Here is a 24,733-nt window from a genome sequence, read left to right on the forward strand (position 1 = left end):
TGTCTCCTGTAACCAACCGAACTGGGTAAGAGCTTTACAGAGCTGCAAACTCCTTTAGCTCAGGCGGTAGAAGACCATGAGAGCAGATGCAGGGACTCCTGATTTCATCTCCCTTCCCAACAAGAGACGTCAGGACATTTTTTCATGAGAGTTTCAAGCCCTTCTGCCGCTTGTTTTCTTGCTACACTAAGACTAGGGCAGTGAAGCTACAGTCAGCTTGGCTTCTTGACTCTATAGCCTTGGTGTCAAACTGTAGTCTTAGGCCTGAAAGCGTCCCTACCCCCTTAGGAGCATTTGGAGGTTCTGGAAAAGCTCCTGAGATGCTAGGAATTGGTCCAGTCAAACCACAAGGTCCTGTGCAGCCCCGTGTTTCTCTGACCCTACTGTAACGTTTGAAAGAAATTCTCATATTGCTTGGGAAAAAAAAAAAAAAGAAATTTGATCAGCAAAGCAGAAACCTTTCAATGACAATGTGAGTGAATGCAGTAACAGAGCCTCCCACCACCCGAGTTTCCTATGAGGTTATCGATTGTAGAACAACACTTGTATATTGTGTTAACATCGCTCGTAAGGAGGACAATCCTTGTTTACTTGTTTTGTTAACACTGGAAGACTCCAGGGCCTTCCCACACACATTCATTTGCATGTTTCTTCCAATGAAAAGTAATAAAATATTAATATCATTAAAGGAAGGGGGGAAAGAAAGAGGCCTTGGGCTGCTCCTCTGAGTGGGTGAGTGGGTGAGCAGCATGTTCTCCAGCAGAAGAATGAGGGAGGATGGAGGGTGGAGGGTGCACACAGATTTTAACTCCGTCACCTGCCCTTGTGAGGTGGTGACCCCACCAGGTCAAAGACTTGCAGAGCATCCTGCAGCATCTCACCCTCAGTGCCACGTGGCTGTGGCCCAGCAGACCTGGGTAACACAGCCTGACGTTTGGCAAAGGTTCCCCTTCCCTGAGCCACGCATCAAGACTGTGGCTTCCAGAGGTGCAAGGAGACACCTGAAAGTGGGTCTCTGGAGCCTTTTTTTGTGCCTGCTGATTTCTTCTCCTTCTTTCTCGTGTGGCTTCCCACCCAGAATGAGTGGGTTGGACCCTCGTGCCTGTGCCCACTGGGCCGTACTTACCACAGGGCTCCATGGGGTCGTGGTCTCCTGGTGCTGATGCCCAGTGCCCTGGCTGGCCACACTGCCATGGACCACCTCCTTTTATTTCCTTGGTGAGGAGCAGAAACACCCTGGACTCCAGGAGCTGAAGTCATGGGCTAATCAGGATGTATAGCCAGCCACTGAGGCCATGTATATTTAATGAGCCCTGTTAAAGGATTTTTAGAAGTGCTCTCCCCATGGACATGACGATGACTTCTTTGTTTATAATTTTTTTCCCCCCTTTCCTGTTGCCACTAATCACTAACTCTCTGCTCCTTAATGGCACCTTTGGGGAGCTCTGGGGATGACTGATTTATTTATTTATTTACTTGCTTCAGGCTGGAGAGAAGCATCCTCCCTCCCTCCCACTGTCATGGGCGGTCGTGGGTCTCAAGGTCCATCTACACAGGAAGCCTTCTCCTAGGCAGTGACTCCAGGTTGTGGTGGGTGGACAGAAGCAGGAACTGGATCCATCCCCTCCCTGGCTGGCATCTGGGAAAGGCTGAGGCGATGAGCAGGGAGGAAGAGGAGGGGAGGAAGGATGAGAAGGTGGCTGCAGGAAAACAGGCTCCTTCCTCCTGGGTGCCTGGCTTGGGAGATGAGCGTGGTGGAGAGCTGCCTGGTGGCCCCAAAACATGGGCAGATGTTTAAAGTTTGTATTTGGTGCCTGTAAGATGGCACTATAAATGCTAAGCACTGCCAGAGCAGCAGAATTTGTCCATCAGCTCCTCTCCCCCCGCCTGTCCCTTCCCACCAGCCAGGGTACCCAACCACTGTCTGTCCCAGGGGACGGGGTTCCCCCAGCCCCACTCTCCTGGGGTTTAGGAGCCTTCCTCTAGGACTCTGGCACCTTCCTCTTCCTCCTCCTGCTTCCCACAGACAAGCCCCGTCCCCTCTCGCAGGCAGCCGGCTCCATCTCCAGGAAACTCCCCCTTCCCCACACATCAGGAGGGTTGGACTCTCCGCATCTCTTCTCAGGGCCTTTCTTCGGGGCTTTGCCAGGCTGAGGAAGGAGCAGTCAGGTCCAGGGGGATGCTGGGGGAGGAGTGAGCGACTCGTAATGGTAACGCTAATGCTAATGTTAATGTTAAAACACCAGATCGTCCTGTTCGGCTCAGTCGGCCTCTCGTTGATGTGACCCACTTTGCTAGAGACAGACTCGAGCACTTAGTGCTCCGTGCGTGTGAGCGTGTCGGCTCATGCCCTCTCTGACCATGTCTTTCTCTCTCCCAAGGTTCCCTTCGAGCCCAGGGGACCACTGTCCATCACCTCAGGGTGACCTACTTGGGTTATGCTTTGATGCTCCGAGCTTCTGTATGACCCAAAACCAAGGGGGACCATCGTTGAAGCTCCTGGGAAGCTCATGGGAAGCTGCTGTCCATGTCCCAGGGCAGAGATTGCTATAACCTGATGGGGGGACCCCATCGGTGCCACTGCTGGGGGGCTGGAAGACTTCCCTGATGGGTATCCTAAGGCTCCTCCTCTGAGCTGGAAGTCCCAGGGAGAGTTTTCCTTAATTCTGAAAGTGAAACTTTGGGGAAAAGCTGGAATTCAAATCCTTGAAGTGAGGTTTTTCTTCATTCCACGTCAGGAGAGATCTGGGAGCACTGGGAGTTGTGCAGCTCTTGGGTAGCGCTGGTTATTCTTGGTTGATTTAGTCTTGTGTCATCTCAGCTCACCTGCGCGCAGCAGGAGGAGGAAAGGAGGGTCTCTGGCTTTTGGGAGTCAATAGTTTTGAGCCATCTCTGAGTATTTCTCTGCCCCTTCGGCTCTTCCTTTGTCACAGCTGCCAGACCTGAGGACAAGGCACCTATGAACCAGAGGCAGGAGAGCATCCTGCACAGGGTGGAGGAGCCAGGACATACCTCAAACCCTGGCCCAAAGACTCAAGTGACATCCCTGCTGCCCTTGGTGACCCTGGATGGATACCTGTTTGTGATATTTAGCTTGCTGCCCCTTTTCTGATGTGTCTGAAAGTATCTGCTGTCTCACACAACCTTGAACATTGTCAGCTGGAATTCGTTCTGGGAGAAAAATTGCCATTTTAAAAAAAAAATCTAGAATGATTTTATTTTTTGAAGTTGGAAGGCAGAAAACTCTGTCTGCTTTCAGAGGGAAGTGTTACATCTTTAATTTTGCGAAGAAGAAAAATTGCCGAGAGCTGAAACTTGCTGATGCAGGTTCCCAGGCTTCTACCACTGCTGCAGTGCCCCCGCACCCCTTGGAAATCTTCCCTCTTGCAAGGTCACGGCTGCCAATTTGCTGAGGAAGGCTTGGGGTCCGGACCTCCCCCCCGCCCCCTGCTCCTGCTGCCCAGCTGCCCGCCCTCGTGCAATGTAAAGCAATTAGAGAGAAGCTCTTCCCAGCTGAGGTGGCTTCACGTCGGGGCTGCTCAAGCTCTGCTGAGTGGCAGAAAACCCTCCTTCCTCCGCGCATTAATTTGCACTTGGTTCTGCTGCCGGCTCTTCCTCCAAGCCAACCTTTAGTGCTTTTTAATCGACTGGAGGGAGCCAGCTGAGCTGATGAAGGGCTCTCCAGGGCCCAAGACTCTTGCCTCCATCGTCTTCTCAGCCACCGGTAGGTAGAACAGCAGGAAACTAAGATGGGGAATTGAGCTGGCTCTTCCCTGTGAATGTTCCCATCCCGCTGTGGTTGGAAACTGGTTTTCCAGCACATATCTTCATCCTTCTGACTGGAAGGGAGTCTCCCTGCTGCTGTGAGAGGTGTCACAGGGCAAACAGTTACTTTTTCCAGATGTTCTACCCCTTCCTGATACACTGCACTTTGACAGGGAGCTGTGGTCAGCCCGGGACAACCTGTTACCATCAGCTGAGCCAGATGTGACCCTGGTGGCACTGGAGCAGAGGACTTTGGAGGATTACTCCACTCCCCCTGGTGGCACCCCACCTGGAGTCCTGTGTCCAGTTCTGGAGTCCTCAGCACAAGAAGGACATGGACCTGTTGGAGTGGGGCCAGAGGAGGCCACGGAGATGCTGGGAGGGCTGGAGCCCCTCTGCTGTGAGGACAGGCTGAGAGAGTTGGGGGGTTCAGCCTGGAGAAGAGAAGGCTCCGGGGAGACCTTAGAGCCCCTTCCAGTCCCTCAAGGGGCTCCAGGAAAGCTGGGGAGGGACTCTTGATCAGGGAGGGGAGCCACAGGAGCAGGGGGAAGGGTTTGACACTGAAAGAGATTGAGATGAGATGTGGGGAAGAACTTCTTTGCTGTGAGGATGGTGAGAGCCTGGCCCAGGTTGCCCAGAGAAGCTGTGGCTGCCCCATCCCTGGAGGGGTTCAAGGCCAGGTTGGACGGGGCTTGGAGCAACCTGGTGTGGTGGGAGGTGTCCCTGCCCAGGGCAGGGGGTGGGACTGGGTGGGCTTTAAGGTCCCTTCCAACCCAAACCATTCTGTGATTCTTTCTGTGCTCCCAAGGCCATTTCAACCTGCAAAGAAGCATCCAAACCCTGGCCAGGACTTCTCTGTGTGTTTTACCCCCCAGGGTACATTCCTGACCCAAGGAAGCTGGAGAAATGGCTGCACCTGAGCCTTGATTCCTGAGGCCCTTCCTGTGTGTGTCCGGGCGCGCATGGCACGCACGGAAAGTTCTGCAGCAATGCTAATGGCATGGAGAAAAGCCATTAAAGGAGGAAGAGTTGAGGTTACAATATTGTGCTGAAAAGTTTATTGCTGCCTGTAGAGACATCAGGTCTGTACTTCCAGGATTACTCAGTGCTTAATGCCGAGCGCCTGCACATTAGTTTTGCCGGGAAGCCCATTTGGGGTTCTTCCAAAACGGAAAAATTAAAGGGCTTCCCTAATAAATGAGCTCTCCAAAAAAACCAAAAAATAAGGCTCCAAACCCAGCTCCTCAGGAACCCAAATCGAAGCAGCCAACGTGGGGGAAAGGCAGCACCACGGAGCCTTGGGGGGAGTCCTGCTGCCTGAGCTGTGGATGGAGAAGCTGTGGGAAGAAGGAAGCTTTGTACCTGCTCCTTTCCTCTGTTAGGGTCTCCCAAGACTTGGCTATATAGGCATAAAATGCAAATTTACCCAAGAATTTGGGTGCACAGCAGGTAGATTTGCTTGGGAAACTCTCCTCCCTATTTTATAGACAAAAGGCAACTCATCTCCAAAGTGCCTTCCTCGTAGCCTTGCTCTCCATCTCTCTTCCACACAGAGGAATGAAAAGCCAGGTCTTCCGAGACCCAGTCTTACCTCCAGGCTGTTGGGCCGCTCTTTTCCCAGCATTTAGTTTGTACATCTGGGAAGACATTCAGTGCCCGAAATAGCTGCAGACTGGGTGGTGTGGCAGCAATGACTTGGGGAAGCGGCAGTGTCTCAGCCCTCCATCAGGTGGTCCGAGGCACTTCTTGCTCCCGTTCTGGCACCTAACTCCTATCTGAAATCAATGGGAGGAAGGTGCCAAGATGCAAGTTAGACTCCGTGTCTCTTTGCAACCAGCAGATACTATAACTTCTCACAGGCACTGCCTGGAAACCAAGATGAGCGTGGACTAGCAGTTTTGTGCTGTTCTCAGTAGGTCCTTAAACTGCCTAAGCCGTCAGAAAAAGTCTCAAGACTGCCTCATGTGGGTCGTGGCGGGGGGTGTTCCTCTGCTCTTGCCTTCTCCAAGAGTGATGGGGTGGGGGAGTGCAAGGATGTTCATGTGTCCCCAGGCAGGGGTTCGGTCTGGCTGGCCGTGCCGGTGGGTGTTGGAGAATGGGCTCACCTTGCCTTGGGAGGTGGGAGGTGGGAGCTCTGCAACAGCCCTCTGCTCCCAGGGAGGTTTATTCAGCAGTGTCGGGTCTTCCAGCAAGAAATGTCATCTGCTCAGGGGAGTTTTCTCTTCACGGCGTCTGAAGAAGGGAGTTAATGCTGGGCCATGCGAGGAGGATCTTGTAAGTCCTGACCTGGCTGATGGGTGGGATTGTTGGGTGCTGGTATGCGCTGCCTGTAGCTGCAGGGCTGGGAAGGCGGCCGTTCCCTAGCTGCTGTTGGCCATGGTTTAAGTAGTGCTGATGCTCAGGCTTAAGAAAGAAGCTCGAGGCCATTCTTGTTTTGCAGTCAGGTCACGAGATATCCAGAGAATTTGCTCCCTCGGTTTCCATTCTGTTTCAACATATCGGTTTTTGGTTTTTTTTTTTTTTTTCCTCCAAATAAACCCCATTGTCCTCTTTTCTGCTTCAATCCCTCTTTAGCAAGTCGGTGCCAAGAGGTGAATCTGCAGATATGCCATCACCCGCCGCTGCCAACCTATCTTTCCAGCGCTCTGGAGAGATGTCAGAATGTTTCTCATGTCTCTGTACTTGAGGAAAAGCAACGGGTGTAACGCAGGCTTACTGCCTGGGAGCGCTTTGGCCACACGTGTGCAGCACAGTGGCCCGTGGCTCATTGTGCTCATTGGGTTTCCCTTGCAGGAGGTGTTTGTCTCCTGTGGTGCTTCCACTCCCTGGAGATGTCTCCTCTCCTTGCCCTCCTCTCTCACAAGGCAGCATTTGAACTGGAAAAGGGGAGATTGAGATGAGAGCTCAGGAAGAAATTTTTCACTCTGAGCGTGGCAAGACCCTGGCCCAGGTTGCCCAGAGAAGCTGTGGCTGCCCCATCCCTGGAGGGGTTCAAGGCCAGGTTGGACGGGGCTTGGAGCAAACTGGTCTGGTGGGAGGTGTCCCTGCCCAGGGCAGGGGTGGGAATGGATGGGCTTTAAGATCCCTTCCAACCCAAACCGTTCTGTGATTCTATGGTCCTGGTGGACATGGCACAGGAGGCTGAGGTCAGGCAGGCATGGTCCTGTCCTGGTCTTCAGGGAGTCCCCTGGGAAACTGCTGCTTTCTAGTCCTTCTGCAAGCTCTGTGCTCTCCCACCTCCGAGCATGGCTCTTCCAAGGCTTGCTGGGTTTCAACCATCGCTCTTCCAAAGGGCTCGTAGAGAGGACCTGCTTGGTCATCCCTTCAGGCTCCTTGTTCCAGACCTCTCCATCCATCCCCACTAACAGACACAAGCAGAAATTGTTTTGGTGAGCTGTAGGAGCTGCAAGTGATCTATGTGAGGTTGTGCACCCACCAAGCTACATCCTTCAACATGCTGTCTTGATCGCTTGGTGGTCTCATACATTTATTGGAGATTACACATACTCTGAAAGGTTTTGTGGTCTCCAGAACTAGAGAATCAGATGTGAGAACCAGATGTCTGTCTCCTTTCTCATAGCTGTCCAGGCATTCCTGAGGCTAGATCCTCATCCCATACCTGGGGAGCTCCAGCTGTCTGCAGCACCGAGGAATCAGTCCTGGTTCAGTTTTTGGGATAATTAATGTGGCAGGGACATGGTCTGCAGTGGGACTGGAAAGATTGCATGATGAATAAGTCAAGATGAGGTTACTTTGGGAAGAGCAAGGAAAAGAAGGGAAGAGAAAGAGAAGAAGAGGAGGCAAGGAAACCCAACTAGCAATGAGGCACTGGGTGCTTTCCAGTCTGAAGATGAGGTGGGGCCAGTGGCACAAGGCACCCCTGAACTCACTCCAGAGGTCTTCTGAAGGCACCAGCCCCAACTAAACCTCCTTAGGATGAGAAAAGTTCACGTTCAGGCTTAGAAGGGTGGATGCTCACCTGAAGCTGGGTCTGAATCTCTCCATGAGTTGTGTTCAGCTTCATTAGATGAAATTAGAAGAGAGGGTAACCTGCCGTGCTCAAAGTTAGTAGAAAAGAGGTGGCAGTACAAGATGGGCTAGTAAGAGAGCAGGTTATGGGGAAGCAATGGAGCTTGGGGAGGGGGAAGAAGAGTGTTTTAACCTCAGGGAGCTGTGACTTTCCTTGCAAACCCAGATCATTTTAGAAGGTCAGTATGTCCAAGTTTCACTCTTCCAGAGTCTGGGTGCTCTCCCCACCCAGGGATCCTGAAGCCCATCTGTGTCTCCCTCTTTCATGCCTGAGGTTTCATTATTCCCCATTTACAAGCCCTGCTGGGGAGCACCAGGAGAGCAGACACTTCGCGCTCCCCCCGGCAGAGCCCTGGCACACGAATCCATCTGCATGGGGGCAACGCCAACTTTTCTCCTCCCCTCAAATCCCTCTCCCACTGTCCTGGGAGAGGGGCTCGGCTCACCCTCCCAGCCACTCTGAGCGGCAGGTTCATTAGTGCGCATTAGACGGGTCTCCTCCAGAGCTCACAGCCTGAGACAAGGAGTCGTGAACCCTGGGGGATATGTTCTGGTTTCTCTGCTCTCTCCCTCTCTGCAGCTCCTTCCCGGGGCCTCAGTTTCCCTGTGAAAAACAGAAATTTTTCAACCTCAGTGCCCCTGGCTGCTGTTTAAATCCCTGACTCCTTGTCCTGTCCACTGAGGACTGTCACCCCTCTCCTTGCAGGAAGACCTTGCAAGTTGAAGCACATCAATGTGTCTCCTCTCTGGTCTTGTCTTTTTCGTTTTGCCATTGCCATTTTTTTTCTAGATCTTTTATCTTTATCTGTGGAATTTTTCCAGTTTATATTTCTATATTTTTCCTGTTTCCACATCCTAGGGTGGTGGTTCATCAGGACTGGTGGCAGCTGAGTGACAGCTACAGGCAGAGCCAGATAGCAAGAAGGAAGGGAAGGTCAGAACCTTCATTTATTAGGCTATGTAGTGCCTAGAGAGGGGCTATCATGGTCGATAGCTCTGTGATTGCTATGAGGAGTTGTTGCGATGGAGCTTATGGGTCAAGAGAGGGAGTTAAATTCAGCTTTGAGAAATTGGAGAGAACAGGGAGCTGAAAGAGAAGCTCTAGCAGGAGACACAGCGCTGGGCACTCAGGGGTGTGGGGACACTGCACGTGAGCTGCGGGACAGGGACACCTCCTTTTTGCCACCCAAGGGAAACCTTTTGAGAACTAGTGCCCAGCACTTTCTCTGCTTCTGGGGCAGCCAATGTGGTTTTAGTACCCAAGGAGATGAGTTAGAGGTACTTCAGATACAACAGCCCATCTCAACTGAGGAGGGACTCCACATCATTTCCCACTGGGATCTGCTCCCTGGATTAGCTTTTTCTGGCTCTTCGTCAACCAAATTCTCCCTGGGGAAAGCAGGAAGGTTCCAATTGCAGACAAGTCCAAGCCCAGAGCAGGAAGATGCAGCAGAGAATTCCCCTCTGTCCAAAGTCTCAGCTCCATCCTCGCTTCCTTCCTCCCTGTGCCCCGGAGCAGAGCAGGGACCGTGTCTGTTGGCAGCTCAGAACCCCCCAGGAATTGGTGTGTTGTGTGTTATAAACTCCACGGGGGAAGATAATATTGTCTTTCACAACTCGTGTGTCAGCTCTGCCTTCCTCAGGAGTATTCAAGCCAGTTCTCTAATTAGACTGATGCAAACGAGCTTTTAGCGATGACACAGAGCCTGAGGTTCAAGAGGACAGGGTGAAGTACTGAGCACGGTGCTTGGGAGCTGGACAACTTACTGGCCTCAAGACAGCCAAAGCATCGCCCTGGGGGAATGAGGACCTGGGCTTGTCTATTGTAGCGTTTCTCCATTTTTTACTCAAAAAACGCCCTTGCTTTTGGGGAAGAAGGTCCGTTGCTCCTTTACTGGCTTCTCTGTGTGTCTGGCTCTGCTGCCCGCTGCAGAGGGCCTGCAGGCTGCCAGGGCTGAGTGACTCCCCTCTACTCATCCATGGCTGTTTTCTGGTCTCTCACATTAGGTACCGCTGTGGGACAAGTTCCTGGTGGGCGCGTGGAGACGGGCTTCTCGAAAACAGCTCTTTTCACCTGCAAACCAAGGGCCCCGTGATACGGAAGCCATCGGCGGCAGGGGAAAAATATGAGGAACATCCAGTCTTGCACCACCGCTTTTCTAACCAGAACTGCACTTTAAAACCAGGCATTTCCTTTCTCCAGTCAAACACCTTGTTTCTGCTGAAAAGCCACCCACCACTAGTCTCCCTGACTGGAGAGGCTAGTATTTTATTTAGGGCTGATCCATTTTTCTTTTAATTCAGATCAATGTGGGTTAATTGAGAGCAGCTTATTTTTACTTCTGCTGGTATCTGCCTGCCAAGATCAATACCAGTCATTTCCACTTAAACCGTTGTACCTTTACTGGAACTACCCGAGCCCCCGGCTCTCGGCGCGGCAGCCTTATTATTACGGACCAGCCCCGTACATGTGGTTCCTCGCGTGATAATTGAAACCCCCGTCTCTCGTCAGTCTGGCTGCAGCGGCATCCTCGTAATGCGGGGAGGAAATGGAGACATGCTCGGCCCCAGCCCCGGGGAGATGTATTACGGCAGGGAACATTTGCACGCTAAAAATACTCGGCGAGGGGCAACCGTTCATTGATCCCTCCTGCCTTAATGGGGCCGCACAGATCCCTCTGGCCACCCTTTGCCGCTAGATGGGGCGATGCATCAGCCGCTGCGGCCCCAGAGAGTGGCCCAAGAGGTGGCTTCCCCTTCCCTGTCCCAGAGACACCGGAGGGGTGGCTTTGCTCAGCCCAGGAGAATCACAGAATCACAGAATGATATGTGGTTGGAAGGGACCTCTGGAGATCATCTAATCCAACCTCCTGCCAGAGCAGGTCCCACCCAGAGCAGGTTGCACAGGAACATGTCCAGGCGAGTTTTGAATGTCTCCAGAGACGGAGACTCCACCACCTCCCTGGGCAGCCTGTTTCAGGGCTCTGTCACCCTCAAAGTGAAGAAGTTCCTCCTCATGTTTAGATGGAACTTCTTATGTTCCAGTTTGTGCCCATTACCTCTTGTCCTGTCGCTGGGCACCACTGAAAAGAGACTGGCCCCATCCTCTTGACACCCACCCTTTAAGTATTTATAGATGTTGATCAGATCCCCCCTCAGCCTTCTCTTCTCCAGACTAAACAGACCCAAGTCCCTTGGCCTCTCATGGTAAGAGAGATGCTCCAGGTCCCTAATCATCTTTGTGATCCTCTGCTGTACCCTCTCCAGCAGTTCCCTGTCCTTCTGGAAGTGGGGAGCTCCGTGTTCCCAGACGCTTTTAGCAAGGGCTGGCTGGGTGCGGAAGTCCCCACGGCTTCCCCAGGAAGTGTTGGGCATGGAGGTTGGAGGTGGCATGGGTGCTCGGTTGCTGTCCGTGTTTCTGACTCTCCAGAGGCAAATTTTCACAGAAAAAACAATGGGACATGGGTTTGGGACCAGTCTGTTGCACCCCAGGGTCTGTGCTTGCCTGGTGGAAGAAGTCTTCATTGGTGGAGATTGCTGGGGAAGGCTTGGATAGTTATGCGATAGGGGAGGGACAGCACAAAGGGACTGAAATGTTTCATATCTTGCCATTTCTGCAAAGCTGGAGGGGTCAGATAACAGCACTGGTGGGACAGAGGGTTTGCCTCGTGTCTCCAGCTGTGTCGGGATGGTGGCAGAAGGATGCCTGGCCACCTGCGGATGACACTGGGAGGACCTGACCTGCAGCGGGGCTGAGTCCCACACAGGGTTGCAGGGAAATCAAAGCAAACATCAAGGGGAGAAACCAGAAAAAAATAGATATTCAGATGGGAGCTCTGGACACTGCGTCCAGCCCAAATTCAGGCCAAGCCACTGTCTCCTCTCCCTGTATCACTGTAACATCTCCGTTCCCACAGGGATGAAGAGTGATGAATAACCACAAGCTCGTTAAATCCCCTCACCCTGAGAAAGCTGGATGTGGGGAATGTCACCAGAGGACGGTGGGACAGGAGTGCACCTCATCTATGTGCAGCCAAACCCAGGCAGGCTGCAGGACTTTGTGACACACAAGGTACATATTTGGGACAAACTATGCAACTTATGGTTTGTATCAAACCCTAGGGGCAGCGTGGTGGCCCAAAAATGGAGGTCTCCACATTTTCCTGCCGCTGTCCCACCCTGGTCTGCCTGCTCCCACCTTCCTTCTCGCCCTGCCTGGCCCTGGGCTACCCATCTCACCGCTCTCTGTTCTCCCAGCGGCCGAGCTCCCCGTCCTCCTGCACCAGCCGCTGGGGGGGAGTCTGTGGAAGCATTTTAAGAAGTATTTTTGGCATTTCATTAGCCGATACATTAGTGGAGAGCAGAATCAGATGGACACAGGGGAGGCAGAAGATCCTCCGTGATGCATCAGGTCAGTGTTTAAAGGGCTTTTTCCTCGCAACCCGCTTATGGGGCAGAGCCTGGCTTTAGTCGGGGCTCTGCTGGAGCAACTTTCTGCTCCGATTGCCGTCTGTCCGTCTGTCTGGACGAGGGCCAGCTCTGGAGGCTGCTGGGGCTTGTCCACATGGGATGGAAGCAGGTGAAGCAAAGGGAGAAGGAACCATAAAAGCCATGGGAAGATCATTCCCTCCCTCTCCTTCCCTCGCAGCGGTCCCTGCCGTTTGCTGCCTTTCCCAGGTCGAGATCTCCCAGCCCAGACAACGGCTGGGGAAGAGAATTACCAGTTTCCTGATGGGTAAAACCAGCAGGCTTGCAGGAGCAATAGGGATAGAGCAGTCAGCGAGTCCTGGTCATAAATGTCAGAGGATAATGGCTTTGGCCTACACCCCTCGAGCAGAACTGATTTAAAGGGTCATTAAAAACTGTTGGTGTCCATAAGGGTGGGACACAGGGGCTCCAGCCCAGGCCTTTTATTCCCTCTGGCTGTATCAGTCAAGGCGATGGACTTGGAGAAGCCATATGTCAGCTAAATGTGTCTCTAATTGATTTGTGGATCTGCATGGAGTGTAAACATTTTACCAGTCAGAGAGCAGCTGATGGGGAGAGGAGGGAAGAGGGTGGTGGGAGGGGAAAGGACGGGAGAAAGTCTGGTGGGAAGCGGTGGGGGAGTCTTGGAAAGCGACTTTTGTCCAGACCCATCAAACCCCGATTTACCCCTGCCCCTCTGCGGGGTTCCCCGGTAATGGAGTCACTCCCAGGGTAAAAGTTAACTCCAATTAGAGGGTTTGAAGGGAGGGTTTTCAATCCCACGTCTGCCCGCAGGAGCCGTGTCAGCTCACGTTATGGAGATGGGCCGGGGAGCAGCTGGGAGCAGCGTGTGGACAATGAGGGGTGTCCTGGGAATCCTCCCCGTGCAAGGATGCAGCCTTGCTTCCCCCCTCCTCCTCCTCCTCCTCCTCTTCCTCCTCTCTCCCAGCTATGGACAACTGGCCACGGACCTTCTCGCACTCGTCTCATCGCTTCTCACCTCCGGGGAGCCCATTGGGACCCGGCACACACTCTGTGCTGCCTCTGTGTCCCCAACCCACCGACCTCTGCAAGGCCATGACCTCCACCACCACCAAATTGTGCCTTCAGCACCTATTTGGTGTCCCCAAACCGGCAGATGCCCCATAAGCCATGTCTATTCACTCATCCCTCTGCACAGCTCCTCTTTTGAACCCCTTCTTTGCCACCTCTCCTGCTTCACCTGGTCTAGTGGGAGGTGTCCCTGTCCATGGCAAAGGGGTTGGAACTAGAAGACCTCTAAGGTCTCTTCCAGCCCAAACCATTCTATGATTGTATGATTCTATGACCCTCTTCACAGGTGAACCCCACTTTTCAGCCATCCATGTCACCTCCAGCCACCCTAGATAAAGCCTGATGGGACCAAAGAGGTAAATCAATGAAAAGGCTGAGGCTGCCCTGCAGAGCTGGTGAAGAACCAGAAAACGCGTACAGGGGGTCAGGGGCAGCACATGGGAAAGGGAGTGTGGGAACAGCCTTAACCTGTTGGGTGGCTGGGATTTTTCTGGAGAGGTGGCCGTCAGGCAAGGAGGAGGATGGAAGCCACAGTGTCACCCCATGTGAGAGCCCTGGTGGCACCTGAGACCCCCTGGGAAAATTTCCCCCCCGATGTCACCAACACCACCAGGAGGCCACTGTGTCTGTATTTTCTTTCTCACCTCACCTCTTCGTTGCCATCTGCCCAAGGACAGGCTGTTCAGATGGCAGAGACGGAAAATCAGAGACCTTCAATCCCTCAGATTCCCTAAATTCAACGTTCAATATTTCACTCCGCGGCCACAAAGAGTAGGGAGGTTTTTGGGGGTTACCTTCCTGAGCACGAAAAATAAGGGCCATAAGAAATCTCCTGCTTCAACTCAAGAAATACTCAGCTCTAATGAAGCCTTTTGGTAAAACTGCAAAAACTAACAGATCTACTTCTTTTACAGGATATTGTGGCGCTTTTTATTGGAATAAAACATAATGAATTGTGCTTCGAACCATGTTCTTTCTTTTTCCTGTGTTATGCAGAGCTTCCACTTGACTTGGGTTTCGTGAACACGTTCACCCAAACAGAACTGAAACCCATTCATAAAACCCAAAACAAGTGCAAAGAGAAGAAAAAGTGGGGAAATAATTAGAAAATGTTAAAAAGCATTGATTTAGGGGGGAGGTGGGTTTTTTTTTGTTTGTTTCAAAGCGGTGATCTGCTTCTTAAATAGTCCTAAATTGGGAAATAACAAGCTGAAAACAGGCTAAAGCTGAAGTCCCCCTATCTCCCAAATGAAATATGATGTTTTGTTCAGAAATAGGGTAAGGCACCTTTTGCGTAGGAATATATAATTATTGTTTTTTACCAAGGGGGAGGGGGGGAGAGAAATAAATAAATCCAGCCTTTCGATGTATCCAGACTGTGCAAAGAGCAAACCCCACTGAGTCACCAGGGAGGCTTTTGCCGGACGTGTTGGCACAGGCTGGGGCTGGAGCCGCCTTTTCAGCGTGTGCAGGAGCTGGGCTGGAACCCCACGGGAAAGAAACACCCCAGCCTCAGCATCACCCCCTTCGCATTCCCCGGGCCCCGTTCCATCCCCGCTGCCGTCTGCCTGTGCCCTGCGGCCAGGAGCGGCCAGGGTGGCTAATTGCGGCGGGTGGCCCTGCCTGACAGCTGACGCTGGCTCCGGTGACCCTACGGGTCCCCACGCCGCATCCCGCCCCGCGTCTGGTGTTGGATGGGGATGCCGGGACCGGGATGGGTGTTGCATGTGTGTTGGGAGCAGCCCCCGCTGCCGCCTCCAGCAAAAACCTGCCCCACCAAAGACTTTTCAAGCCCGGGCTGAGGTGTGCAAGCTGCCGGCTGTTGGGATTTGGGGAGGGGAGGATAACTCTACAGGGTGATTGGGAAGTGCCAGCAGGATAGGGGGGGCGAGGGGGCAGATGGATGCAGCTTCCAGCTTTGCGTGGGGTCCAGCCCTACCTTTCCCTGCCAGGGGCTTGCAACGGGCTCCGGGGTTAAAGCGCTGGCAGGGAGGATTTGGGGCTGGGTTGGGATTTAACAAGAGAAACTGTGGGCAGGAGCAGTGACCGCTGTCGTTAAGCCCCCTCCCCAGCTCTCCCTGGCATCTCCCAGGGGAGACGACCCCTCTCTCCCCCTCCCAGCCACCCGCACTGATTTTTATTCCAGTCTCACCCAACCACGCTCCCTCCGGGTTTGAAGGTGAGCATCTCCTGCTCCGGGAGCCGCTCTTCCCGTGGCTGTGAGCAGCAAGCGGCGCCGAGCATGGACGTGCATGGCCACCCGCTGCCCCCTCACCCCACATCCTGTGGGATGCAGGACAGCATCCCACACCTTGGCAGGTCGCCGTGTCTCTCCTTGCTGTGCTGATGTCTCTCCCATTGCTGCCTCGTTCAAGAGCATCCCCCGTCTTGCACGGAGCCCTTGCGGTGCCTGATGAATTTAGCAGAGGGTGCGATGCCCAGAGCCCACCCCAGGTCCCACCGTGACTGTTCAGTGGTGGCACAGAAGCACAGGGGGAAGAAGGCATCTGCAACCAGGGGAAATGCAAAAGGGAGCACCCGGAGGTGTCTGCACAGTGGGTTTTTCACAGAGAAATGGAAAATTCAAGGCTTTTTTCCCCCCCCGGGGCATGCAGCCTGGCAGAGCCCCGCACGGGTGACGTAGGGTGGCTCCTGCCAGCGGTTCCTCTGCCCGTTGTGCAGCTGGTAGATGCGAATGGGCTGTGGTGGGGTGGGAGAAAGACCTTCAGCCCTGTGACCTGAGGAGCCCATGGGGTGGCAGGTACCAGGAGGGCTGGGATACGTCACCCCTTCCCCTGGGTGGTTCCTTCACCCTCTGGCAGGCGGGAGATTCATCTCGCTGGGGATCCGATGGCTTTTCCCAGATCTCTGCAACCTTTGGCAGTGCCCAAGTACCCAAGGACAGGGACAGGGACCTTCTGCAACTGCAGTTCTTGGGAACAAGCCTTTTCTGAACATCTCATCCTTCCTCCCAGGGGAGCAGGAGCAGCCCAGAGGACAACTGGAGGGTGCAGGGTTGGAGGTGGCATGGAGGGTGCTGTGTCCCACAGGTATCTGCCTCTGCCCAGAGGGGGAGAGGTGGGATTTTGAGGTCTATTCAAAGAGGAAAACAGCACCAGTGAATTCCTCGCTGCTAGGAGCTGGCTGCAGAGGAGCTGTGCCGGGTTTTATTAGGCAGCCGAGCCGAGCTGCCTTTCTGCAAGCTTTGGAAAGGAGCTGGATTTTCATAGCAAGCTCCCACACGTGCTCGCCTTGGAAGGGACGGGAGACAGTGATGCCAAAAGGGCAAAGACCTTCAGCAGGAGCAGGATGGGGTGGTCGCTCTGCCCATGGTCACAACCCCTCTGAGGAGGTTTGGGTGCCCGATTCCCACCACCCTCCAGCTGGAGAGCATGGAGACCGTGGGGACCATGGCTTGGGGGAGCTGGGAAGGGCAGGGTGTGAGCGGATGGCTGCTGCAGCATCTGCCCATCGCTTTCTGAGCTGGCGGGGGGGCCTGGGGGGAGGCGAGCGTCAGCCGGTCCCTAAGAAACGGGGCTCTCATTTCCTCCCCAATAGACATCCATTGGCTGGGCACCAGATCGTGCTCGAGGGACACGTATCAGGTGGCCACAGCTCGCATTATCGGGCGGCTTCCCCGCTCCGTTTCTGTCCCCGTGTCCCTGCGATGGAGATCCGGTTACGAGACCTTCACAAAGCACCAGCCATCTATTATTCAGCCGTCTATCTCGGCATGCGGGGCTGAGCCGACCCGGCTTCGTGCCCGCTTGGGCAAGGTGGGCCTCCTTAAGTGCTTATGTTGGGGGATGATGCTGTAAATCACCCGCCGATCAGGATGCGAGCAGAAGGCTGGCGGAAACCACCCGGAGGTACCTGGCTCCAGGAAGGCTTTATATAGCACCAGCAAAACCCGTCCCACCAATTCCCGTCAGAGGGATGGGAAGGTGAGAGAAGCATCTTCTGCACCGCTGGGACGTGGGAAACCTCCCGGCGGGTCAGCCCGTGGGAGATGGGTCTGACCTCCTCAACCACCAGGTGGACGGGGGGCAAAAGGCCTCATAAACCACATAAACCTGGAAAAACCTCGGCTGCAAGAGGCTCTGTGTCTGGGGGAGCCGGGAGGAGGGAGCAGCGAAGGTTCTCTCGGCCCCAGCTCTTTGTTCAGGGCATCGCTCACGTCTCCTGACTCTCGGCGTCGAGGACCCGCAGACATTTAGTGAATGAGAAGTGCTCAGGACAGAGTGAAAGGAAATATTTCTGCACTGTTCCCCGAGGAAAAAAAAAAAAATAATTCCCCCTGGGTTGTGTCTTTTGTGGGGAAATGTTGTTTTGTTGATGCTGAAGCTGAATTCGGGGTTGTTGGGATAAATCCGTCTGGATGAAAATTCAGTTTGGAAACAAGGAAGCAAATAAAAACGAGCAGTGTTGATGGCAATGGAGTTCTGTTTCATTACAGTTAGAATATAATATTTTTATTTTGTTTTCACATCAACTTTGTTCTAATTCATTAAACCTACCTTGTAGAAACATACGCATTATGGTGCTGTCAAACTGGAATATCCCATTCAGCCCAAACGTCAAGCCAGTCTCCCCCTCTCCCTTTCTCCCGATACCGTTTTTTACAGGAAAACCCAATCGTAGCTTTTTCCATCCATCAGAAATTCAAGTTCCTGCGTATGGCTCTGTGTTTCTCACCAATCCACCTGTAGAATTAACTGTCCTGAGCAGCAAAGACACGAGAAAGCACCAGGCCCCTGGGCAGGAGCGGGGTCTCTGGCAGCCCCACCGCTGGAGGGACATCTCATCGCCTCCCAGTTTACACCAACCAGCCTTTGGACCAGATCAGCGCGTCTTTGGCGTTCTGGTTTCCTCCATCCCTCTTCCCATCGGAGGCTGGGATGCGGAGCAGAAGAAGAGGATGGGTGTTTCCATCAGCAGGACACCAGGTTTTAAGGGCAAGGTTTTAAGTGCTGCTGGAGACCCAAAACCACGGGGAGATCAGGAGTCTCTGGACCATCAAGCCTATGGAGAAATGCCCACGTTTAACCAGGGTGGTTCCCCAAGAATCTGACAAAGATAGACTTCCTGCTCTTCTCTCCCTGCCTTCCCGGGGAGCCTGGTGGGGCTCATAGGCTCTGTCAGCATGCAGTTATCCCTTCCCATGCCTGCTCCAAGGCCGGTTTTCCATGGGGACCTGTGCCTGCAGGAGAACTGGGTTGTCCACTCCGTGCTGCTCTGCTCAGCCTCCCTGCCCAAGCCTCGCTTGCCCTGCCTTTTATTTCTCAATGGACAAGCTTAACGGAGATGTCTTGGGTTTTTAAAAATAGTTAATATTTAAATATTAATTGAGCCATTAATTACATCTGAGCCCCAGAACAAAACAGCTGTGAATAATTAATGAGAGGGCCGATGGTAAATGCCTCTAATAATTCACAAAGCAACAGAACCAGGTATTTTCAGAGCATTCAGTGAGAGGAGCAGTGGGGGAGAGGGGAGGCCAGCAAATGCCAGAGCGTCGAGGGAAGGGGCTAAAAGGAGGGATGGAGCATCATGGGCCATTTGGAGCTGTTCTTCCAAGGGTTTCTCAGCATTATCCACCTCCGTGACACCCAGCTCCTGGGCAGGGGGTTCCCTCTGTGGTTTGTAGTGGGGAAACTGAGTCACGGGGCGGCCAAGTGCCCCCCAAAAGCAGAGTCGAGGAGGCCAGCGGGGCTCCTGGCGCACTGTCCCACTGCTGCATTTCAGGGGTCATTTTGGATGGTGGAAAACCTCTCTGGCAGAGGGCTGGCACGGCACAGGGGTGGCTGCTGTCTGAGCAACCTGCTCTGCAGAAGGAACCCATCCGACAGCAGGAGGGAGGCCGTTATTTGTGCCCTCCTTTTCCACCTCCTCCAAAGTGTTTCACTCTGGAGGCTGCAGTGAGGAAGACGATGCTGTGTGAATACATGCACACACTTTGCAGGGCCTGGGAACAGACCAAGATGGGATATTTGTGCTTAATAACTATAACTCTTAATTACAGGCAGCTTGAGCCTCATGTAACAGCTTCAGCGCTGAACACACACACGGCCAGAGGATGGAGATCCCCTCCCTGCCCCTGGAGCTGGGCATCCTAATGGTCCCTTTGTGCCCGGGTTTGTTTGTGCAGGGGAGTGTGACTAATGACCCCGCTCACCCACCAGCGCCCAGCTGGGGCTGCCCAGGTCTGAGGTTCTTCCAGGCAGAGATGTTCTACCTCCCTGCAAGCCCCCACGTCTCGCAGGCCAGAGGATTTGTCTCAGCTGTCCTGGCGAGGCACGGACCACACTCTGGCAGCACCGACCTCTCTCCAGGGCTGGGGAAAGCCCAGGCGGAGAGTTTGTTCGGACCCTCCTGGAGGCATTGACCGTCTGAGTGCGGAATCCCTCCCCTGGCTCTGCAATGGGCAGCTTCTCCTTGCTCTCCGTTGCGTTGAGTAATAATTGCATCACCGGCAGAGAGCAGCCCCTTCCCTATGTTTTATGACCCTGTTTTCCAGCCACCCGGTCTCCGCTGTGGGGCAACAACCCCGTCCTTGCTCCACGGCTGATTGACAACCATTAAATGAGTGCAGGTCGCCGTCCTCACCGACCGCCCCGTAGACACACGACACACACCCCCGGCCGTCCCCAAAGCAGCTTCTCTTCTGCGAGGGGAGGAAAACGATACAACTCGCCATGTGCTTGAAAATCCTGACCCTCTCGACCATATTAAGGAGCGTGTAATCAGCGAGCATCAGGACCTCTCTAATGAAGCCCTGCCGTTCTCCCCAAGCTGCGTAAAGCATTCACCAAATGTGTCTTTGTTCCTTTTAACAGATGAAAAATTCAGTCGTCTTCCTCAGCTTATTGACCTCCTGCAAATCCAGGAGAGAAGGAAATGGATCCCTTTCCGTCTCTAATAGCGTGATATTCACAACTTTGAGTTATATAGAGAATAACAAAACGGATTGGAATAATTATTATCAATGTCTACTTCTCTATCTGTGTGGATGTAGCATTTATAAATTAACCAAAAACACTTGCAAATCTGCATAACCAGTTACCCGTGTTCCTAATGCTTTCAATTTATCCTAATAGACATTTAATGAATACTTTATAAAGCCTTAGATGGGGAATTTTAAAATCAATGGTGCTATTTTATTGCTGTTTGTATTATCTTTATTTGGATGGTGTCTTAGCACTCTGATGCCCATCGATTTCAGGCCTTGATCAATGAAACAGGGTTTCGGCTTAAATACATTGAGATGCTCAAGAGGAGCTGGATCTGGGGGTAAAGGGCTCTTTCTTAGGTGAGGCTTGAACAAATCCACGCTCACAGCTTGGACTGAGGGTAGCACGAGGTAATCCTAGATATTGTCCTCGCACAGCTCTCCTCTTGCCTTGTGGCTCCTGCAGCTTCTGGGGTAACAATAATTAATTATCCTCCAAGCAGCTCTGCTACGGAGGGGGCGATCAGCAGATCTGTGCCCCTTCTTCTGCTCGAGCTGATCCGGTCCCAGGCTGCTGGGGATGCTCGGGTGTTTTATCCGCGTTCAAATCAAGGGTATCCTCCTAAACCCCTCTGAAAGCCTGGTGCTAGTGCAAGCTCAGCAGCACTTACCTCTCATGGCGAGGATGCCCAGAGCTGATGGATAGAGATGAAGCTCGACAGCTTCTCCCATCAGTATCAGCTCATTCGGTTCCAAGTCCATCGATTTCCCTCTTCTGTCTTTGGTTCCCTCCACCCTGGCAGAGGGTGGGTGAATCCTGGGATGAAACGGGTGACGTCCACAGTAACAACAGTGCTTTTTTTCAGTGGGTTTTGGGGAAAAATTTTTGGAAGTCTTCTTCTTTTTGGAGGAAATTAATGATTTATCCTGAATTTCCATTTAAAGAATGGAAATATGCAGAATTTAAAGCTCTGTTGTGAAAGCTTCATGCAACTTTGCTGTTCAGCCCATGGTAATGTTCATGCAACAGTTGTGAGCCCTTAAAACCGTTTCCTGGCAAGTTAGGAGGTGCCCCGAATGGTCTTCAGCAACAGAAATTTGAATTAGAGGCTGGAAATCAGGTTCAAATGGCAAAATCAGATCCCCTCTGTTCTCCTTGGCAAGTTTGGGACTCCAAGATCTCAGTGTCAGGTGGGTACCATAAACCAGAGCTTTGGTCTGGACAGCATTGGGGTCTGGATCTGTGTTTTTTCTCTCATTGTAGCAGGGGAGTTTCCTTAAGGTTGTATTTTATATCCCACCTTAAATTGCTTTAGGCACAGTGCTGGATCTCTGGGAGTTAAGGCAATGCTGGTCTTCCTGGTGACCTCGTGGCTTCAAGGAAAACTGGATGTGTTGGTCCGTGCCAGAAGCAGCTTCCAGCCTCCCCACAAACCTGCTAATGATGGGGAGGGAACTCAACTATTTTCCCAGGTTTGGCTCCAGCCAGGACGAGCTGGAGAGTTTACTCCCTTTGCTACAAGGCGGACACCTCCAGAGCAAAGGGAACTGGATGGCGTCAGTTGGGAAAAAAGGAAAGAAACATCTTTTGAGAGCCAATATCACCAAACTGAATAGAGAGGTGGGTCCCTTCCCACCAGAGACAGGTAAAAGTCCTCACTCAGCCAACAGAAGCTGCTGGGACCTGAATCCACCCTCCCCCTTACATTGCAGGAGGTCATGGTGATGTACCTTCCAGAAAGACCTGCTTTATTTTGCATTGATCACTTGAAATTTCACAAGGATAAGGACTGAAGTGGAGATGTCTTAACTGCTGGCCTCGAGTCACGATCACACACATCCCCTGTGGATATTGGATCGTTCCCAGCCAAGTGGAAGAGGTTTCTGAGGAGCAGAGAGCTCTGAGCCCCAGAATAGCCCGAGGTGAGGATTTAGCTCTAATGTGAGTGACCTGGGTTTGAGTCCCTTCAGGAAGCAATGGGAATCCTGCTCAAGGCTTCCCGGGGGATACTGAAGCTTTCCATCGTGAAAAGATAATCTTTTCTCATCATTGCCCTTGTGAACAGCACGTGCCTAAGTCCTGCAATCCATCCACCCTCCTTTGCCATTGTGGATCTCATCCACTTTGCTTGGTTTTCACTTGATTTGGGAGGTTTTCAGGTTTGGGCAAGAAAACTCCAAATCAGATCATTTCTGAAATCTCCTGTCTGCTCTCCCTCTGCAGTTTCTTCGTTCAGCCAAGCAGCCACTGTCTGCAGAGCCCTGCTCTTGAGTCAGGCCTGTGGCTCAGCTGCACCCCTCCTGCTAATGCATTGCTGAGGGTGATAATTAGGGCTCCCAGGAGCCCATGCACAGCAGGTCCAGCCCATTGCATGTTGGCTGGGCAAGACAAGGCTTTGCGTGACTCCTCCCTGACCTGTGGGAAGCAGCTTGGCCACCTTCTTCAGTCTGATGCTGGCTCCCCTGGCTTGTGGAGCTTTAGATTTGCCCACAAAGTCCCATCCCAGAGACTTCTGCACCTCCTCGTAGGGATCTTTCTGCTCTTGAGTTGCCGATGCCCTTCAGGAACTCATGAGCTCCAAGGGCTGGACCTCTCTCTCTCAGAGCAGAAAGCTGATGTACCCTGTTAATATTCTCCATTGTCCCTGCACATCCTTTCCCCTTCCAGCCCTCTGGACTTTGTCTCCTTCCAGCCCTTTTCTACCTCCTACAGGGACATCCAAGCATTTTGGAACTCAAAGATCAGCCTCTCCCTCCTCTGCTCTTCATCTCCAAAGTGCCTTTGGGGCACAGACCAGGTTAATCTGCTGCTGCTAATCTCCCCAGTGGCAGGGGATAAGAAAAGGGACAATATGGGAAGGTCCCATGGCCTGGAGGGCTCTTAACCCTTTCCTCTCCTGAGTCCCCCAGGTCCCGCCTGGAAGAATTCTGCCTGTCGGAAAGGCCAGTGAAGACTTATGCACAAAGGTCAAATAAACCATCCTGCTCAGATATACCCCACATCGTGCCTCTCCTCTTCCTCTCTGCAAAATGCTCTTTCCTTTTGGTTTTGTTAGATCGCAGGGGATCCAAAGACATTTTGACACCTTATTGTTCTTGCTGGTTTGCTGGTAAGTTAGAAATCTGTGTCTGTTGTGTGTCCAAGTGCCTATCACTGTTGTGGAGGTGGCTGTGGACACTTGATTGAAGATACTCTCATCTGGTGTGAGAATTCTGGTTACCATCACGTGGTTGCCGAACAGGAGAGCTTGGAAGTAACTTGCATGTTCGGTGCAAGGACTGAGCCCATGTCAGATGGTTTGCTTCCAAACTGTGCACTGCTTTTCAATGAAGGAAGCTGTCCTCGCATGGTGCGTGACCTCCTCCAGACAGACCCAGGGGAGAGATGCTCTTCTGCCAAGTCGTGGGGCCACCCTGTGGGTGGGCAGTCACCTCAGGGCTCTTCACCTGACCTCAGAGGGCAGGATGACCACAGCTGGAGAGGAGAAAGGCTGAACAGCAGCCCCTGAGTGACCGAAGCACCAGGGAGAGCACTGGGAGGGCTGGTGCCCTCGAGGACCAGAAACACAGGGTTAAAAATGGACCAGAAACATGGGGTTAAAAATGGGGTGAGGTAAGTGCATCAGGGATGAAGTACCTGAGAGATGGGGCTGCTTTGATCCCATTCCCCTGCAGATGTGGGTCCACAGGCGCTGTGAGAGCACAGACACCTTTGTCTCCTCTGAAAGGAAAGAAACCTGCCGATGATGGGATAAACTTTCCCTGCTTTAGATGCCTCCCCTCCACTCCGCTGACGCCCTGCGCTTGCTGTCCCCGGGAGGAACGGGGACAAAAGCGTGCTCCTGTCACCAGATAGCCCTGCGAGGGCTCCCGGCTGCCCGCCTGGGCAACCTGCCTGGCCAGGGACGGAGGAGGCTCTGGGGAGGGTTTGTTTGCAGACGGGCACTGGAAACCCCGCTTGAACTGCTGCCCAAGCGCAATTTCGGCTCTTTTGTCCCCAGAACAAAACCAGCCTGCACCGTACAGCTGCTGCCGCGCGCTCGAGGGCCATTGTCACTCACAGGGGGGGCCCTGGGCTAAAATCGCCTCTTTTTCCCCCACCCTGCGGTTGCTGGTGCTGACCCTGCGCCTCCAGAGTCGTCTGCTCAGAGCCCCCCACCCCTCCATCCAGCTTTTCCTCCTCCTGCTGGTGTGAGAAGAGGGGGAGCAGGGCTCAAGGGGCGCTGGGCTGGGGGGGCGAGTGTGGGGACAGGTCCCGGGGACAGCGGTGACAGCACAGGAGTGAGTCATGGAAGTTTCTGTGGCTGGCGGGCGGGAGCCTCATTTATGCAGCTGAGCTTTTCCGCCTGCGGGTCTCCCAGAAGCAAAGCAATTTCCTCAAGTGGCTTTGACACTTGGAATTAGTACCTGATTTGTTTTTGCTAATTCCCTTTCCCCGCTCCAGGAGGGTCAGGATGAAGATGCTCGGGT

Source organism: Numenius arquata, chromosome 5 (assembly GCF_964106895.1).
Source record: "Numenius arquata chromosome 5, bNumArq3.hap1.1, whole genome shotgun sequence".
NCBI classification, from domain to species: Eukaryota; Metazoa; Chordata; class Aves; order Charadriiformes; family Scolopacidae; genus Numenius; species Numenius arquata.